This window comes from Mugil cephalus, chromosome 15 (genome assembly GCF_022458985.1).
Source record: "Mugil cephalus isolate CIBA_MC_2020 chromosome 15, CIBA_Mcephalus_1.1, whole genome shotgun sequence".
Lineage (NCBI taxonomy): Eukaryota > Metazoa > Chordata > Actinopteri > Mugiliformes > Mugilidae > Mugil > Mugil cephalus.
The window spans coordinates 10,913,593-10,929,684 of record NC_061784.1 but is presented as its reverse complement, the minus strand read 5'-3'; the positions used below and the strand labels follow the sequence as shown (position 1 = coordinate 10,929,684).

The 16,092-nt window shown below is 44.7% G+C and overlaps 1 protein-coding gene across 1 annotated transcript in view; it reads left to right on the top strand.

The window, feature by feature from the left end:
• The first annotated feature begins 1,859 nt into the window (after positions 1 to 1,859).
• Positions 1,860 to 16,092, top strand: part of LOC125020817 (protocadherin-16-like) — an 83,419-nt gene continuing 69,186 nt past the window's right edge. Inside the window, 1 exon segment of the mRNA XM_047606339.1 lies at positions 1,860 to 2,501. The gene's annotated coding sequence lies outside the window, so the exon portion shown is untranslated.

Below are 16,092 nucleotides of genomic sequence, written 5' to 3'. Positions count from 1 at the left end.
TTTACAAAGAATGGCCCAAAAAAGGGAAAATATCCAGTGAGCGGCAATTGTGTGGATGAAAATGCCTTGCTGATGTGAGGGGTCAGAGGAGAGTGGGCAGACTGGTTGGAGATGATATGAAGGCAACAGTAACTCAAATAACCACTGGTTACAACCGAGGAATGCAGAATACCATCTCTGAATGCACAACATGTTGAACCCTGAAGAAGATGGGCTACAGCAGCAGAAGACCGTTGTTGGTCTGACGAGTCTTGATTTCAGCTGCGACATTCAGATGGCAGGATCAGAATTTGGCATAAACAACATGAAAGCATGGATCCATCCTGCCTTGTATCAGTGGTTCAGGCTGGTGTTGGTGGTTTAATGGTGTGGGGTATTGTTGCTGACCATTTCCATCCCTTTATGACCACAGTGTACCATCTTCTGACAGCTACTTCCAGCAGGATAATGCACCGTGTCACAAAGCTCATATCATCTCAAACTGTTGTTGACTGTGAAGTACTTCTTTTATTAAAAAAAAAAACATTTATCCCCACTAGGGTCGAGGGGGTTGCTGGAGCCTATCCCAGCTGTCAGAGGCGGGGTACACCCTGGATAGGTCGCCAGCCTATCGCAGGGCTACCTCAGAGACAAACCACCATTCACACTCTTACCTAGGGTCAATTTAGGGTCACCGATTAGGCTAACGAGCATGTCTTTGGAGACACGAGGAGAACTAAAATATAGGCTACTTATAGGACTGTAACGTACTAAAGGATAAAGAGGACACTCATTACGTAGATTTGCCTATTGAATGATTATTTTTGAACAGTTATCATTTCAAGTGGTGTTAAAATTGGCCAATATTTGTCCCTAAAATGTTGAGTAAGAGTGGAATACAGCAGATTTCATGAAGTAGGCTAAAGGTTATTTCAAACTGTACAAATCCACTAGTGCCTTTAAATTTCCACCTCTCACTTGTTGCTCCTCTGGGATACAATTGTATATTTTAATGGCAGAGCCCCGCGTTAACACTACCTCCACTGATGGTTCAAACCCCAAGTGACCACCGTCACAATATAGGGGAAGCGGCTCATTATGTTTGTTTGCGTTTCACAGACTGCTTCCTGCGTTCACCGCTAACCAAACACTTTTCGGTGTAAAAATGGAGCCTCCTGTAGAGTTAAAGGGTACGTGGTGTCTGGCCATTATGTCACGGCAAGACCTGGGCGAACACAGCACGCAGTGGCGGAACGGCATTCCCAGAGCAAGAGGGATCGATCGCTGTCCGCCCACGGACCCCTCCTCGCGTTCACGCCTCCCCGCCTCCACGCCATCTCTCCCTCCTCTGCATCTTCTCCCTTGCTCTGCTTCAGTGACGCAGGTGGAGGTTGACCTAAAATCTGAGGTGATGAATGACTCCCATCTTTGCTGATGCTAGCACTCACGGTGTGTGTGTGTGTGTCTGAAATCCAGCCCAGCTCTGATCTGCTGCCTTCTCTCACAGTCTTGACCTTTTATCCAGATATCTGAAACCTTTTTTGAAAACACATACCTTGAATGCAACTTCATCTTCAGGTTATTTTGTTTTTTTCTAATATATCTTAAAAAAAATGTTCATGTATTCTCTGCAAGTAAGAAACTTTTGACATAAAACAATTATGCAAATCCCCCAACATAAGAGTCTTATTATTCTGATTGCTCACTAATAAAACTGGGTGCTGATTGCGCATGGTGCGCTCCTTTGTCTTAAAAGTCTGGGTACTTCCACCGAACGGAGCTGGGGGGCACCAAAGTCTGCTCTCCGGTCTCTCTCCTACTGTATTCCACAGCCTCCCTCTCCAGTGTCCCCCCCTTTTGTGTAGCTACCCGAATAAATTAGCAATCCAACTCGGCGAAGGAGGGAGGGGAGAGGAGGAGAGGCTACGGAGGAGAGTAAGGGGGGCTGGGCCTTGTGGCGGAGGAGTCGGCTTTCAGTTGGTGAGGTGCACGGTGCCCCGAAGCGTCTGTCTCGGCACACGCACACCGCGTACGAGTGGCTGGATGCTGAGAGCGCAACGAGAGGAGAGAGACATTTAAGATAATCTGGGGACCGCGCAGAGCACCAGCACCACCACCACCACCACCACCGGCGGCTCTTTTCTGCTGCAGACAGCGAAGAAAGCCGTAGGACTCGGCTCCTCAGCTGATCCAAGCGCGCTCACCTGACAGGGCGACGGAGAGGCAGAAAGACCCTTCACCGGTGGAGTAACAAAACCTGCCGGTCAGTCTGATCAGACAAAAAATCTGTGGAATTGGCTCAGCTGTCATTTTGTGGATATTATGTAAAAGAAAAAAAGAAAGAAAGAAAGGAAGGAGAAAAAGCACAGTCCATCTGACCAGCACGGCTCCATTCAAGATTTTGTCCCGGCGGATTGTCTGTCTTTTTGGGGGGTGGATTGGAAACCAGTTTGCATACTAATCAGGTTTTGGAGGGGATATCCAGAGCGCACATCCAGAGAAACGGAGTGGACCCAATGAACGTAAGTGGCAGCTTCTTTATTCTCATGTGCAGCGTTGTGTGTTGTTGCTCTGTATCACTGACAGGGGATTGATGAACGTAGGGAAATGAGCCCTTTCTTGGGTGGAGGCTTCTGGATTTTTTTTTTATAGAGGAGGGGGGTGCACCCTGCATCTGCACCTTGCATGCATGAGCTAGTGGCTGCTCAGACTGCTGGGATGTGGGGGGACTATAGAAAAGTAGCACGGCGGAGCATAGAGATGCGGTGTAGCCTTTTCATGTTAATTATTAATCACCGTTCAGAGCTGAGCCAGCCAAGCAGCCTGCTCGGAAGCGGAAAAAAAAGAAAAAAGAAGAATGACTCCCCATTTAAAATAAAAACCAAACATAAAAAAGGGTCATTCTAGTAGGATACCACATAAGCTTATTATTCCTTATGGAACTATTTAATAACAGTTAGTCAGTGGTTTCTTCCACAGGGCTGGCAGCTTAGTGCAACTGCACTTTTTGTTTTGGATGGAGGACAGAACCACTTAATGGGAAACACTATTCGGTGCACAAAGTGGGCCAGCGTTTTTTTTTCCTTTTTGAAGTATTTCCTGGAGGAACCAACTGGTGTGACAGCGCAGGGCTGACTGCAAGGCGTCACTGGTGGAGAGCGTTCGGAGGGCTCCTGTGTGCCACCGAGCAAGGCACTTAAGCAAACTTGCGGGGCCTGCTGTGCCGAGATCTCCCTCTTTTCTGTGTGATTGTGAAAACAGAAGCAAGGATCGCAGAGGAACCGTACCGCATGATGCCTTAAACATGCAAAGCACGAAATCCAAGAGGCACTTTTGTTATCCAGCAAATAGATTTTTCTTTTTCTAACGTGTTTTCCAAAGTGTATTTATAGCAGAAACTTCTGCCAGTATGTGTTTACACGGCCAAAAGCTAAAAATGGGAATCCCGGGGCATATTCAAGCACTTGACCACAATAGTTATTCTAGTCTTTTTTTTTTTTCGGTGTCTTCTGGCATCCACAGCTCCTGGTTTTCTGCCATAAGGAGGGAATACGGATCTTTGCGTTACTCCACTATCCACTTACACGGTCTTGTGTTCCCCAGCTTTTGCAGTGTGCCGGCCACAGCCTCTCTGCCTCTCTGTCTGGGATGAGGTGTGCAGCAAGACATTTTCTAACGGGAACCATATGGACCTCTAGTCGGAGCTTGTGTTTGTGCAAACAACTTATAATTGCATCAGCTGCTGAACGACGGATCCTTCGCTACAGGAGCGGGGTTCTAACATAAGAAAAACATTTCCATAATCACGTTTTGGATCAATTTGATACACATGGTGCAGATTTTGGGAAAATCTAAATATTTTTCACCCCAGATCACATTTTAATGTGGTTTTGGGTGGTCAATTTTGGAGTGCGGGCAGCTGAGGTGTCCACCTTGACCCCCAGAGTTCCCCGTAAAAAGATTCGCTTCATTCGTCTTCATTTGGGCCTTGTCAAACAGGGCCGTGACGGCGAATGTTGCGTCCTGCGTGTTTTGATGCCGTCCTTAACGAGCTTGTCAAGGCAGAGAAATCTATTTATTCACATCTCTGTCAAGTCTTTTTGGGGCTTATCAGCAAAGTAAACAGTCGGCTGTTTACCTTGCACTTCGTGTAGCTCCGTGTAGCCGACTGGGCGAGAATGATACAGACCCCGACAGGGTCGGGGCCTTGATTCTCACCGGGGCCCAAAACACACACACACACACACGCTTCTTAAACAACAGCATCTGTGAAATGACATCATATTACAGTCTTAAGGGGGAGGTGATGGAATGATACCCACATCACAAAAAAGAAAAAAAAAATCCACATTCCCTTTGTTTTATATCAGATTGTTTTTGGGGGCAAATGTTGGCTGCCACTTACTTGAGTTGTGAAATCTTACACTTGACATTCAGGCAAATATTTTTACGTTTCTGTTCGAGGCTGTCATCAGGTCTGCCTTGTTTCAGGAGGAAATCCGACACGGTTCACGGTCTTTAAGGATACATTTTGTTGATTTTATCGGCATTGCTTTTAGGAATGCCCGCGCCAAGGCTTTATACTTTTGCGATTCAAAAGCAATTTTGAGAGTTTACTTTGAACTCTGAAGATACACAGCGTAATCAAACTGTGAACTTGCCACCCACATTGACGGTGCAGATCCTGCTCGCGCTGTATACATGTTGCTCTTGTTGTAGCTCCTACAGCACCCACATAAGAAGAACAATATGTCTAGGGCAGGCGGGATTCTTTACATTTGATCGTATAACCCCTTTTTTTTTTCTTTTTTTGAACGGTGAATTGAGAACACAACGATGCTGCGCTACCAAGAGAAGATTTTTGTGTGATGTCTGTTTCATCTCGAACCTCGGAGCGCTGCCAGTGAGGGGAAGAGACGAGAAAAACAGAAAGCATCTTCCCATCCGAACGCTGCAGCTCAAGCTGAAATCTGTCTAATTGTATCCCAGCACTGTTTCTTCCTGGGTTTTGTTCTTCAAGCATGGGAAATCGGCGTCCGAGCACAAATATCGGAAAGTGACTCAGAGACTCCCCCTCCCTCTTTCTCCGTCCCCCCTCACACGCACGAGCGTAAACACATCACATCCACAAGCCGAACATTACCTCATTTAGTTATATTCCCAACAGCGTCCCGTCCCCGGCTATAACCTCAAACATCAAGTCCTGCGAATGCTAAACTGATTAATGCTTTCACCACTGTGTTGAATAGACAGCAGATGACAGCCAACCCCCTCCAAAAAAAAAAAAAAAATCAAACATAAACAAAAAGGATTGTTTCCCTCCACTCTGGCTCCACAAGTAGCTAGAGGAAATATTTACCTTCCATCTTTCACCCATTGTGCGCTGCTTATGCCCGGGGTCTGTGTTGGTGTTTTTATTTACCCATCAGACCACTGTCTTAGACATAACACAAACCAGAGACTCAACATCGAAGGAGTTTAATGGCATTTTCATTTATCAAGCAGCATGCGAACCGTAACCAGTGTTTTGCTGCAGCAACGCGTGACGGAGTATCCACGGTTTCCTGGAAAGACACTTTTTGTTTGCGTCACCCATCCACGGAAAATCCAGGCAGTTATTAACAGCTTTAGTAGTGGAGTAAGAAAATATGATTCCCATTGATAAGGAATTCTCTTTGCTGATTGCTACGTATTTCTTTAATTGTGCCCTCGGGCCGTGCTTGGTTGCCATGGCAGCTGCGATCACAGCATCTTGCTGTGAGCGTAATCATGAAATTTAATTAGACCATTGTTAAATCTAAGGCTCGTCCATGTGGCATCCAAAATATTGGACCACGTTGCTTTTGAATACCCTGTGCAGCATGGCTTTAAATTTATTGGTGCATTTGTGAAAGTCTTTATATTAGGCTGTATTCATAACTTGTAATTGTATTTTGGTTGGTCTCCTTTAAAAAATAAACAATTTATGTAATTTCTTCTTTTTTCTTGTTGTTGCCGCTTGAAAGATAATATTTGAATTATGAGGTACATGATACGGTACTTTTCAGCCTGTGGTCAAAGAAATATGTTGAGTATATGCTAGCAAACAAGTCATAGTTCATCCCTTAGCTCAGGATAAAACCCATTTTCCGAAAGTGCGCTTTAGTCTTTCCCCTTGGGAAATGCGGGCCTTACCTCCCTACATATGCTTTGAAAGCCAATTTATCTGTGGCTCTGGAGAAGATATTACTCAGTCAATCAAAGGAAACGACCCTCCTGTCGGACGCAGAGTGATTGACTAGCCTGCTCTGAGATGATCCAATTCCCTTTTTTTGTTTGTTCTGAGGCCCACTTGTGATGTAACTGTCATCATCATTATTCACGGTCTTTGTCAAGGCTGCACGGAACTTTCTTAGCGTAACTATTGATTGACAGTGTACAGACAATGGACAAATTAAAAGAAAACATGTCTTTGCAGAACAATGGTTGCTGTCGGCACGGCAGCATTCACACGTCTTTGAGACTAGCCCACTGAACACCAAATTCCAAATGCCTCAACTTGTGAAATGTCTAATTTGGACATTAATCCAAGCTGGTCAGTGTAGCTGCTAGCCAGGCCTCCAGCTGGCTCAAGATTAAGAACTAGGATAATGACTGCTGGAAATGGGTTGTTATATATTCCTGGACGAAGCTGCAGATGGAATTTGTCTAAGCTTGGTGTTGTCTCGCTTGGACCTGTGACACTGGCCTCCGAGCGCCAAAGTCTGGCTAGATCATCAGAATTATGGTTTTCTTCTAGTTGCTATAGATGGATGGAACAAGCACTGCTGTTTCTCTGCACGCAGGAGGGAAATGTGGGGCCTTTGAAGATGACGACATGTCATTAGGGCTGCAAATGACGGCCATTTCCATCAGCAGTTAATCTCTCACTTATTGTGTTCATGAAAATGACCGTTAAGTCTGTTGAATGTCATAAACCTGTTAAAATTAAACTTGTCCTGTTGGTCCTGTCCTCCAATTTGTTCCCTGTACATTGAATCGTTTGGCATTTTCTGCTTGTTAAATGTTTTAATTATTGCTGACCAGTTTTCCGTCGATCCCTCAATCGATTAATGGATTAGTTGTGTCAGCGCTGTATCCCGCACAGTCCTTCCAGATTCTATCTGAAAGATTTGCGCTCATTGATCTTTTTCTTTCACCCTTTGACGGGACGCTCGGGCTTGTTCACTGCTTTTGCCCACATGTATCTGAACAAAGTGATGTATTAATTTCACAAGTCACATGAAGGGATAAATGTGGGAATTGCTCAGAACAAAGATGAATGAAATGTGGTAACCGCTGCCCATCTGGGTGCTTGATGGATGAGAAGAGTCTGAGCTCTGAGGCGAGCAGAGAGCAGAAGGGAGAGCCCTACCTGTGTAGCGTCTCATGTGTTTTTAATGAAGTCTGTCCGATGATCTGAGCTTCTGGTTACTTGAAACACTTGCACCAGGTTCAGAGCTGTGTAAGGCATTGTAGCTCAGGTAAAGCAATGCGTTATGCAAGTCGAGGGACTCTGAGACTGGGTGTGTGTGGGTGGTGTGGAACAAAACAAGAGAAGAGGAAAAAACTGGTAGAAACTTTTGGGTTTCTTGAAGTTTGAGAATCAAAAATGCTTTTATGTGTCCTATGTGTTTGTAGGGCTGTAGTCAACCAAAGGAAATCTTTGTGCACACTAACTTGTATCAATAAATGATCATAAAACCTAGTGTTTTCAGGCTTATGTCATTTTAACCTCGTTACTTTGTAGTGAAAGAACAACAGACCCACATTACCCACATTTCTGATATGTCCACCCTCAAAGTGTCAAATGTTGGGCACAAAGGTTGGCGAGGCATTGCAGTTCAGACGAGGTAGGCTAATGTTTGCAGAGTAAACCCCAATGATTATGTATAAAGATTGACAAACCTTTTGTGAAGGCCTCCCCTAGGTTTGCAGAAAAACAGTTTTTAATCTCAGTTTGGACGGCACCAGCAGTTGAGCCGTCTTGAGGGCCTGACCCTTTGTAACTCCCAGCTTATTCATAAATGGGGTGCGACGTCAAGGCAGACAGGGGCAAGGCAGTGACTAGGGCTGCACAATTGATCAAATTTTAATCGTGATCACGATTTTGGTTGCCATGATTAAATGAATCTGATCGTCTGTGATATTTACATTTAAAATGCGGACACTGCTGCATATCTTATCAAGCGGTTTCTTAACCAGTAGTCAGCCAACCATCAGGAGGTGAACGCATGGTTTAGACTTCATTAAGCTGCCTAAATAACAAGCGAGTGCACCTTGGAGCGGCAACCTCAAGTTACCTGCGGTGTACTGACGAGAGCAAGTCATCATGGACTTATTTTTGGATTTAGACTGAGGGACGTAAAACAAGAATAAGTTATATGAAAGGAGAGCAGCGGAGTTGTGTCAGTCCCACAGGGTAACACAACTAATCTGTCCATCACATTCCAAAGTATAAGGATTTCAAGTATGCCAACGTTAACGCTGCTTTGCTAAGTTCACTTCACTTCTGTGTCCATCGGCAACCTATACAACCATTTGTGTAAATTATGTTTTTCATTATTATGGATTTACAGTACATTAAGTTTCATTTTAATTGTAAAAAAAAATACAGATTTTTTCCCTAACGTGATGAATAATCGTGATTATTAATCGCGATTACAATATTGATCAAAATAATCGTGATCATCATTTTGGCCATAATCATGCAGCCCCACCTGTGACTGTAGCCGCTTGTCACTCAAGTCGGTCACAAGTCTTTATTTAATTTGAAGTACTGACTTAAAAGTTTAAAAGTTCCCCCCTATGGAGTTATTCCAGGAACTGCAGTTTTCAGCAGCTCCAAGATGTCTCCCATGGCCAAACTATGGATTCACCAGGGACAGCTACTGATGCAGCACCTTTCTCCTTATCACACATCGACACCTTTGAATGTCTGACCGATGAGAATTTGATTGGACAAGACGATATCGATGAAGCAATCACTCAGTTGACTGGGAGAGTGCAAACCAAGTTCTTTGTTGTTGATTCTTCTGACTAGGACAAAGCACTATTGATCTCTTCTAAAATAGATTTCTTTTTATGATATATATATATATATATTTATATATTTTATTTAGTCATTGCTAACTGATATATACTGATGTCTGTTCAACAGTGTAGAACACAATAAAAACAAAGACAGGCGCACTTAATTCCCAGACTTACCACAAGAAATATAATGGAGTAACCTGATACAAAGGCATTTTCTTGGAGAACAGCTGTTGGCGCGCCACGAACCCCGAGAGTTGATGGAGGATTTAATAACTAATAAACCAAATCACTGGCCCATATTCTGAGCTAGAGATGAATAATTACGTATTCTGATAGTTTCCCATATCGATCAGCCAAGGAAGAACCCAAATCTGGCAAACTCTCTCAACGAAGCATTTTATCATTTTGATTAATATCTATTTGTTTGTGGAAACATTAACGTGACCTGACGGGACTCCGTGCCTTGTTCGATGTTAGGCCAAGTCGCTGAGTATTTCGTTGGAAGGAATTCAAGAAGGAGATTAAAGTGGATGTTTTCCTGTGCACGTGTGAGATTGTGTGTTTGAAGGTTTCCCTTCTCCGGACCGTGTTTTGACTGTCAGCTGAGTGTTTTGTCTTTGAACCTTTCCTCAGTTAGCTCATTAACTCATGTCGAGATTCTTCCGATATAACAATACCTTGTGTGTGTAAGTGTTCATCTCACGTCTACTCCCCTCACAAAGGTGAGCATAAGAGTTTTAGAATTGTGACAGGGTTGAGGTTGGGGTTAAGGTTAGGGTTCGGTATTTAAGGTCAATGCACCGTTCCTACGTGTATGCGGGGGTTAGGTATCAATCGTACACGGCGACGCACATAACTCAAGTAATTTGGTTGAAATTGCAATTGAAATTTTAACTGCAGTCTAATCAACTCCACTGATCGGTCATTATCTGCATCAGATTTAACATATGGTTCATCCGACACACACACACAGGCTGCACGCTCGCACCAGCATAAGCCTGCAGCATGTTTTAGATGTTAGATATTTGTACATTTTAATGTCTTCCCTGTTCACTAAGACTGTTTCCTGATGCTTAATTGTTTCCAGTACTGCTTTTTACAGCAGAGTACAGGACTGGCGCTCAATCCCACAGACCAGATCATGAGTACAGAAACCGTTTGCTCCATCTACTATGAGGGTATTTATCTCCGTTTCACCGCTGATAATAATGTTTGACAGAGCCGTGGATATGGTTCAGCTCGACAGCTTGCCCTTGTGGGATATTAAACATGCTCTGATGGGGAGGGGCAATGAGTGACGGTATATGGCAGCTGCTGCTTTACCTTTACATACATCTCCCCATTTTTTTTGGTAGTCTTTTTTCTTTTTTTTAAACTGTTCTTATCTTCCACCTTTCTAATTTATAGACGTATTTTGCGAATCCATGTTTCTTAAAAAAACATAGCCATACTAAAATCATCGGAAGAGCGAAGCTGGCTGCACATTCACTTGGCAGCGCGGCCCTGAAGGTTAAGAGGCAAGTGAAGCTCCTCCGGCTGTGTTTTCGCTTGCTCCGAGGCTTCAGCGATGCTCCATTATTTATGATTGTGAGTCTGCTTTCGTGCACTCGCTCGGTCCAACTTCTTCTCGCTCCTCTTTCTGTCACCGCGACAGTATTTTTCTTGTTCACAATCAAGCTTTTCTTCCGCATCCCCAGTCCCCGTCCTATCTCTGCAGTATCTGCCGGGCAGTAAAAATCTAGGACGTCTTGTCGCATGGGACCTGGTGCAGTTTGTAGCTGTGTGCGTCTGTATTTCCCGCCTGACAGCCTCTATGAGAGTAAATAAACAAATCTGAGTCATCACGCCAGCTTTGAGTTGTCATGCTGCGGCCGTGGAGTTTCTGAGTCTGCAGTTATTTCTTTTTCTCCGCAGCTAATATCCCTGTGGAATCGGGGAAGAATTTTGAGTGAAAAAATGCAAAAAATCGAAGCGTAACAAGCTTATGTCGCAGCTGCACGGTTAACCGAGGCGGATTTGATCACGTGACTCGTACCTGTGCTCCACTACAAAATGAAAGAGACCATAGTTTAATCCGCCGATGAAAAGGGCGCTTTGGCGGTTCTCTTGCGTGCAAAAACTGGGATGCAACGTACCACATATGATTTTATTAAATATTATCTTTAATAACACCAAACCAGAAATGAGGCCACAGTGTACAGTCGCGGCCGATCGTTTATGGCTGAGAATAAAACAAAACTTAAACAACAGATCACCACTTAAATCTCATTTTCATCGCATGGTTTGACGTCCAAATGAGAAGCGGGGAGCCAAACCATGAGCAAATATCTCACTTTCCACATGTCTTTGGAGTCGGTTAGTGTCTTCTGCTTTATTCTATTCTGATCTCCGCTGCGCATTGTAACAAAAGCTGCAACATAAACACACGGTGTGGACTTGAACTTCAAAGCTTCACTCTCAGTGGGCTATTGGCAGGCAGGGTGGCTCTCGCTGTGAACTGACTAGTCTCATGCGACCCCCCCACCAACTCCCCCAACCCCCACCCTTCCCCTCCCCTCCCTCCCTCCCAGCCCCTCTTACTTCGGCCTCACTGATGTCACTGACATGGACATTTACGCAGGAAATAAGTAATAAAACCGAACTCCAGAGCAACATTTCATGGATGGAATTAAAAACAAAAGCCTTTACAGCGTTGAGGTAAACTGGGAAAAATGCAACAACTGGTTCGTCGGAGCCGGAGTTAATAATCACTGTTATAGTCACGCGCTTTCTCATTTAAAGTAAATATTTGCGGACGGTTTATTCATCCCTCAGTGGTGCGTCAACCACTTGAGCAACAGTGAGGAATTGCCGAGGAACTCGCTCGATCATAATTAATTCGAGCGTGTTTACTTAGTCTCACCCAGTCGGCGCTAACTAGATGGGTTGCGTTTTGGAGGTTGTGAAAGCTTTTTACGGTTGTGCGCATCCTCCGGGTGCAAAAGCCCTGGCTGTTTGACACAGTGATGAACTCTCTCTATGAGTAGTAGCGGTAGTATTAATATTGATTGAGCCTCGGTGGAGCACATGCATGTATATTTCAGTGCTTGTGTAAGTGTCCAGACAAGGGCTCGTCTGGCTGTCTGAGAGGCTTGAGCTGTAATACTTTAGGGCCGTTGGATTGGGGCGGATTCTGTTTTAATTGAGCCGATTTTGGACATGAATTAAAGCTGGTGTCCTCCTTTATTTAGATGGCAACTCATACAACGCACGCATGCTGCATGTGCTGGTGCTGGTGACAGCTGTGGTTAGAAATGGGACGTCTATATCCAGATATCCAGGGAAAGGCAACTCAAGGGGAGACAGGGGTCATAGTTGTCACCCCCCCCAAAACACACACGACCCAAACGACATGAAAACTGAGATGCAAAGCATTCCTCCATTCTCTACCCCCCACCGGACTGGATCTCCCTCTTCTCACAAAGCTTTTTTATCACTGCAGCGTGTTCACCACAACCTGACCAAACCCTTCATTGTCCAGCCATTTAAATGTAATTATACACTTGCAGAAACAGTTTTTTTTATATATATAATGGTGTTTAAAACTATACAAGTCTATCTCAGTGTCGTGGATTGCAAGTAAACTGTTAAGAATTTCAATCAGATTTCTGCAGATGTTGGCGGCGGTAATATTCAGTGCAGCCTTATACCCCGTCCGACTTTACTGTCAAGCGTAAGGTCTGGCCAATGTTTGTTCTGGGTGACACAGAAGCCGTAGCAGGACCGAAACGAGCGGCTGCCAAAAATGTGCAGTCCATGCCAGACCTCTCAACCGCTGAGGCTGAATTCAAACTCTGCGCTGTTCCATCGAAGCAACATGGCAGAGATAGAGGTGGTAAGGAATGGCCTTTTTTTTTTTTTGTTGTTGGAAGTTCGTGACTCTGGGTCCTGTTTAGCTTGGCTGTGGGTATCCATGGCGTGCCCAACCTGATCTGTTAAATCCATTAGAGGGGACGGACAGAGGAAGGGAGCGAAGGAGGGAGGAGGAGGAGAGAGCGCGCGTGGGATAGAGAGATGGCACTGCATGAGGAAAAGTTATTCCTCCCGACTGATATTCGGCTGCGTAAACACACACTCGCGCACATCCCCCGCGTGCATGCTGTGATTCTTTAACTGGTCGCGCATAGGATACGCGATGGGTCTCTATTATTTGGTAGCAGCACTTAAAAGTGGAGGCCCATGTATTTGAGGCTTTGAGGCTTGCGCACAGCAGAGGCAGATTATGGGGATGCAATGCCAGATATAATGTGGCTGAGACTGCATGGAGCCCTCGGGGTCTGCCCTGTCTGTCGGTGTGGTCGCACAGAGATGATGTCACCGGTAGCGTGCACACGTCTTGAACACGTAAAAACCTGTGTGACAACGTCTTAATTGCTCCTTTTTTTTATCTTACTTATTTAAGAAGAAACAGTTTCAGTGTTATACAGAGCGCCACTAGGGGGAGTGAATCAGGTAGCAATCTTTTACTCCACTAGGCCATCTGCTAAAGCCAGTATTTTTGCAGCATGAGGTACATTTTAGTCCTTGCTCTCTCCATTCCTCATCAGCTTGTGTTTTCCAGGTTAAACACTAGTGTATTACAGCACACGCCAAAGGGGAGATGATGTCATGGGCCGACTGCTCATTGACAGTGACAGATGGCAGCCATGAGACGGGTTCATCGGTATAACCTTTTACTGACACTCGAGCTAAAGCAGCGAGGGAAAGAGGACGTAAAAATCTTGGAAAACACCCTCTCTGACCTTGTTTCAGGTTTTGCCTACGCCGTTCAGTGGTCCCTAAAGACAACACGGCTGCCATACCCAGGCAAACAGTAATCGCTTTTTCTATTGTGTCCTAAATCCAGTCTTTCCATTTCTCTGCTTTCTTTCTTCTTCTTCTTTTTTTTTCTTTTTAATTTTTTGCTCTCCCTGGCCTCCTCAATGGCTCCATTATAATATTGTGGGTTAATTTCATCATAGCTGGGTCTCAAAGGGCTCAAGCTCTGACTCCGAGTTTCCCCGTCGGCAGCAGAAAGGCTTCTTTTCATCATCACGCCCCTAATTGTCTCCCTCAGACCTCTGCCTTCAGCTTCTCTTCACTCTCTTTTCTTCCCACTCATATTTAAGGAGGAGAGCCCAGTAGTCCCCCCCCCCCCCCCCCCCCCCCCCCCCACCCCCCCACCCCCCCAAAAAAAAACAGAAAGCAAACACTGACTTTGATGCACAACAAACACAACAAAGGAAGGGTGTGTGCTGCAGCCGTGCGCCCCGTTTTAACTCTGCCCTCCCTCTTTGTGGAGGAGTGCAGCAACTGTCCAGAGCAGCCGCCTGAGCCAGATGTAGAGGTCAGTGACCGCATCAGAGGGGCCAGTATCGGTGTCCCTTTCCCTGTCCCACTGGAGCTATAGCCTTTATTAATCTTTCCTCCTCAGAGGCCTTATAAACTACCGCAGGAGGTCAGGGTCACCCGGGAGTCTGGTGACGTAGATAGGCTGACAGATATAAAATAATAGTATTTTATTTGTGTTTATACTCAAAAAAAAGTGCAATAATGATTTGGGTTTCTCCTCCTGCAAGAGATTTGTTGTAAAATATTTTTTGTGACTGACTGCCAAGTGCTGCCTTACTTTTAAATTATTATCTATTAGAAATACATAGATTACCGTGTTGACATTGCACATGGGATATCAGTGAGTCTTTCCACTTGCTTCCAGGAGTTCACTTCTTGTATATCTGGGTATGAACGCTCCACTTCAACGTACGTGCAAATCCTGCAGCCGGTCGCAGGTTGGCCTTTCCTCTAGAGATGGAATACATTCCTGAAGTTAACTGTCCAGATTATACATGCACTGTGGGAGTGATTGTCTGGGTGAACATGGCTGACCGGCGAGGGCCAACACCCGGCGTCGTAAGCTCGCCTCCCTTCTCCGTCCGCTGCTGGCATTTCGCCTGCGTTATACACTTATGTTTTTTTGGAGCAAATATTAGCTAGTAAAAGCTCATTCACATTCCATAGAGTTTAGGTATTAATGTTCGGATCAGTGTAGAGGATTGTTAAACCATCATCTTCGAGCCTCTGGTCTCAAAGTGTGATGGATGATTTATGTCAGGGCTAGATTGCTTTCCGCATTGCAGGATGTTTTGAAGAGTTACATGCTCAATAAATCTTCCCTTATAAATACGAGTGGAACATGCATAAACAATTGGTCTCAATTTGAACACAATCTAAATATTTGCAGACCTCATCAAGGGCTAAAATGTGCATCTATCTCGTGAGAGTGCAGTTAAACTTGTTCGGCTAAACTCGCCAGAACAGTTATGGGTGTATTTCCAGGATTCTATGGTAGTATGCAAAACTATGTGTGTCAAAGCTGGGTCAATTACCATTTGCAAATAATTACTGGTGTTTGTTTTAACTTGCTAAAAGTGCCAGATGGTGGCTTTGCTGCGGGGTAGCTCAGGCTGTGACAGGTGAGCTTTGGAAAGGCTTGTGATTGGGCACAACAGGCCGACAATAAACAAACGTTTGAGTTTGACTCTGATGCAGGGACCGTGTGGACAGTTGGAGCATGTTTGTCTGTTCGTGATTAGATTTAGTATTAGCATGGGAATGGTATTACCTTTTTGGATGTGTGCATGATTCAGTGTTTGTTTCATATAGGCGCAGCTTACAGTCTTATATGGCTTCTTCACCCGATCAAGACCCTGGTGAAGCAGCCATATACGTACTTTCCCATGCATTCCATGTGTTTGTGCATGTGTGTGTGCTGTATGTGAACATTAACCGTTGTCATCTGTGTTGGATATAAAAGCTCTTACAAAGGATTTTGCTCTTTAATGGATTTAGTGTCTTTAATGGGTTTTCCCTTGGGATTTAAATGTGTGATGTTCTGGACACTTTAAGATGTTCTCACCCAGTGAATAAAAAATGTTATCCTTGAGATAAATATAGTTTATGGTTCGGTCCTCGGTGTGGTTAAAGCCATGTGGATTCTGGACCGATTTAGACTTCCATTTCCATTGCTATTTCAAAGGTTCC